The sequence below is a fragment of the Callospermophilus lateralis genome, chromosome 3, assembly GCF_048772815.1.
Source record: "Callospermophilus lateralis isolate mCalLat2 chromosome 3, mCalLat2.hap1, whole genome shotgun sequence".
Lineage (NCBI taxonomy): Eukaryota > Metazoa > Chordata > Mammalia > Rodentia > Sciuridae > Callospermophilus > Callospermophilus lateralis.
The window spans coordinates 49,067,129-49,071,677 of NC_135307.1; the positions used below are offsets into that span (position 1 = coordinate 49,067,129).

The 4,549-nt window shown below is 37.2% G+C and overlaps 1 non-coding gene across 1 annotated transcript; it reads right to left on the bottom strand.

The window, feature by feature from the left end:
• Positions 1-4,271: 4,271 nt before the first annotated feature.
• On the bottom strand, positions 4,272-4,346 carry Trnam-cau (transfer RNA methionine (anticodon CAU)). Its single transcript has one exon. It is a non-coding gene; the product is annotated as a tRNA-Met (tRNA).
• Positions 4,347-4,549: the final 203 nt, after the last annotated feature.

Below are 4,549 nucleotides of genomic sequence, written 5' to 3' on the forward strand. Positions count from 1 at the left end.
ACCAACAGACACTGGTGGGAACACCTCTAGGAGCTACATAGGGACCTGCTGCTATTGTGAGGAGCCACCAAATGGGGAGTGTCTTGAGAGGTTGGTGGGAGAGGCGGAGTGGCCAATGCACATTATCTTTGGGATCGGCAGCAGTTGAGAAAAGCAGATGGTATTAGCTATACATATGTGCATGCGAATACCTTATTGCTCAGACCACCCCAACCTTCTGTCATCTCCACCATGAGTCATCCTCAGGGGAAAAGGGTTATGTGTGGTGTTGTGGAAAGAGGAATGTTGGTATTTTAGATGGATGTAAAGAATAGCAACTTCCTGCCTTGATACCAAATATGATTTCAAGCCCAGAACCTCTGAATAGATATATTAAGTGTATAGAAACAAAACAACAAACTCAAAATGCAAAGCCAAAAGCCCTACAAATTTATGAGAGAAGTCTAGAATCTGTATAGAGTCAGCAAAAAATTTAGAAGAGATAAATAAATCCTAATTGTTTTTTTTTTAAATTTCCATTTACTCTTTATAATAATCTTATTGGATATGTATTATTCTGCAAATTAGAAAATTAAGACTCAAGTGCATAGATTAATGTATCCAGAATGCTACAGGAAGCAAAACAGTAACTCAGACTTAGTTCCCTGACTTCAAATCCAGTGCTTCCATGCGTCAAGATCTCATGGTTTTCTGGAAGGTGGGAGTCAAGAACAAGAGTTTTATGGTACATAGTAACATAAAATTTGGAAATAGTGCTTTGGATCCTGGTATGACATGCAGTGCCACCTGGTGGGAATGGACCATCCAGGACTCTTTACTGTGCACATAGCTAAGACATGCTATTTATGTTTTGGACTATGTTCTTCTGTGCTCCAACTGTTCATCCTTACCTCTCTCCTAACCCCAGGAGACCTCTGATATTTTTACTGTCTTCATAGTTTTGACTTTCCAGAATATAATATAGTTGGAATCCATAGTGTGCAGCCTTCTCTGACTTCATTCACTTTGTAATATGCTTTTAAGTTTTTTCTGCTTTTTTTTTTTTTCATGGCATGATACCTCATTTCTTTTTAGTGGTGAATAATATTCCATTGACTGGGTACACCATAGTTTGCTTATCTATTTATCTACTGAAGAACATCTTGGTTGGGTCTAAGTTTTGGCAATTATAAATAAAGCTGCCATAAATACCCATGTGTAGGTTTTTGTGTGAACATAGTACTTAAGTTCTTTGGGTAAGGGGTTGGGGATGTATGTCAGTTGGTAGAGTGCTTGCCTTGCATGCACAGGCCCTGGGTTCAATCCCCAGAACCACCAAAAAAAAAAAAAAAAAAAGTTCTTTGGTAAATATCAAGGAGCTGGATTACTGGGTCATATAGTAAGCATACGTTTTGTTTTGTGAGAAACCACCAAACTGTCTTCCAAAGCGTCTGTGTCAGTTTGCATTCCCACCGACAACCAATGAAGATCCTTGTTGCTCTTCAGACTTGCCAGATTGTGTTGTTTCCTGGGTTCTGTATTTTGACCCTTCTAATAGGTATGCAGGGCTATCTTACTGTTTTAATTTTCATTTCCATGATGACATGTAGCGTGGAGCATCTTTTCATGTGTTTATTTGCTATCTGTTTATCTTTGGTGAGACATTTGTCAAGTTCTGTGACTCATTTTAAAATATCAGATTGTTTCTATTATTGTTGAGTCATAAGAGTTCTTTGTATATTTTGGACAATAGTCCCTTTTCACAAGAGTCTTTTGAAAAGATGTTATCCCAGTCTGTGGCTTATCTTGTTAGAGAACTTTTGAGTTAAACAATTTATAAAGTTTTCTTCATTTTAGGACTTCCTAACTCTTCAGACTGTGACTTATGGTGTATTTCACCAGTCTGTGTCTGCTGAGGCTCCCATAACAAAATATGTTAGACAAGGTAATTTACAATAATGGAAGCTATTGCTCACAGTTTAGGAGCCTGGAAAGCCCAAACTCAATGCACCAGCAAATGAGTTGTGTGTGTGGGGGGCTACTGTCTGCTTTTAGGATGGCATTTTCGTGCTGCACATTCACCTGGTAGCTTCATCCCATTTGTGAGGGTGGAGACCTTAAGACTTAATTACTTCCCCAAAGGCCTCCCCTTTTAATACTGTCACTTTGGGTATTAGGTTACAACATGCTAATTTCAGGGAACACCAACATTCAGATCATAGCAACACTTTTTTTCAGAGAAGATCAATGCTGGTAGAACAGAAAAAAAGTTACTTTGAGAATTGGGAAGTCAATCTTAGAAAATATTTGATATTGGCCTTTCAGCTTCTTTATTTGATAAAGTGAGCCAACCATCCACATAAAATCCCACTGAGGTTGTTGCAGGGTCAAATAGGACCAAGTTTGTAAAAGAATTTAAAATTAGTAGAGATTTATAACTATTTAGGGCATTGCACTTAAATCCTAATAAGCAGTGGGCCACGTGAATCAGGTAGACAATAGCTTTAGTGTTTAGAATTAGAAATTGGTAGAGCCAGAAATGAAACGATGTCCTTTAGTTGCTAAGTTGGAATTAATCAAATATAGCTGTTCTAAATCTTTGCTTATCTGTTATGTTTTGCTTCCTTGGAATACAAGTATGGACTCCCATATCTTTGCTTCTTTGTGACTGCAGCAAGGGCTGACTTATTTTCTATGTTGGCTTCACAACCGTGTATTATAGTAGATGCAGCCATTGTTTATATTGTAGCCAATTCAGCAAAAGTCCCTGAACTTTTGTGGTAAGGAACAGAATGCAAAGGCGAACAGCAGTTTATTGTCACCAGCTGGGAGGGAAATCCCTAATTTAGCTCACCACTATGTTCTGATCTGCTAGACTTAATGTCCCTGAAGGGCAAAGATTATTCAGATATCCCAGGGCCAGGAGGAAGCCAGCCACTTTTATTGTCTATCATCATGCCTGGTATGACTGACTGTGTGTGTGTGTGTGTGTGTGTGTGTGTGTGTATGTGTGTATATGTGTATGTGTGTCCCCAAATTGTTAATCATTCCTAAGACACAAGAGTTTTAAAGTGTTTTGGTTTTTAGGCTTCAGAAGAGTAAAGCAAGTGACATATTGTGAGGTTAAAAAGTACATAAGTGCCTATTTTGAGAATGGACATTGTTGGGTTAAAAAATGAAATACGTGCTTGGGAGGGGGGAATGCTCTTCAGTTCCTTTTCCTTAACAAAAGAGAGATGGCATCTAATTCAAATTGATACAATTTCAGAAATAACCATGGTTACTGAAATGGATGCACTTTATACCCATCAAGAGAGCATTATGACAACAGTTGCTCTTTTTACAATAGCAAACCTCTTCATGGCAGCTAAAAATGGGAGAGTCAGCCCATGTTTGTAAGCAACAAATTTCAGCCTCAGACTAACCATTTAAATTAAATGACAAGAGAGATGTTGAGATCTGGGGAACAGGAGCTTGAATGAGGACATAATCTGATGAAATCATGGTATGAGTGGTCTGAGAAGTAGATGACCCACTTTTTGTTATGCCTTTACTAGGTCCAAATTGGATTTAAGTAATGGGGCAATAGCATTAATTACAGATGTAAAGACAGTAACAGAAATCTGAAGTTTTATTAACTGAGTTGATATCCACCCTTGCCACAAAATTTTGATTTTGGAGATGTCCACAAGGCACAAAAACATTTTATGAAAACAAATTGATGTTTAAATTCATTCCACATTTTGGCAATAGGGATGGTTGATTTGTACATTTGTCCTACCTCAGAAGAGGAGTAAATATTCACCACATTATACTTGAGTTTGATATAACTAGAGCAATGTTTCTAGAAGTCATCAGAAACAGAATACCTGGGTTTTTGGAAGCTTATCTGCTATTGATCATATCTTGCTCAAAAATTCATAACCTATCTGCCCATTTTTCTTCATACACATCACTTTTCTTATAAAATCAGAATGGTTGAAAATTATGTATAATATTGACTGTGACTGAAGTGTGAATAAATAAAATAATTCATGTAGCACTCAAATAATTCCTTTCAATAAGATGTAAGTAGCATGCAATGCTTTATTTATTTATTTTTTTTGTCTTTACTCCATAAATTTTCAGCAAATATTTATCAACTACCAACTATGGGCCAGGTAATTTGAAAATCCCTTCCTATTTCCTTTTAGGGAGATCTTTTAACAGATTATAAGTGAATATATTTTGAATAGTGGTCACAATGCACATATGTGTGTGTGTGTGTGTGTGTGTGTGTGTGTGTGTGTGTGTGGCAGGGTACTGGGGATTGAACCCAGGGCCCTGTGCTTATGAAGCAAGCACTCTACCAGCTGAGCTATATCCCCAGTGGAACTGCTGTATTTGATCACTTTTTATACTTGTAAAAATAGCAGTTTTATAAGTTTTGGCCATGTACATGTATACATACAATTGAAGCTAAATAAAATCTTGCATTTATAGGTACGGCTTTATTCTATATTGTGTTCATTGCTTGCTTCTATTATTTTCATGGTGATATGGAATAATACTGAGTTAGCTATCACTGCAC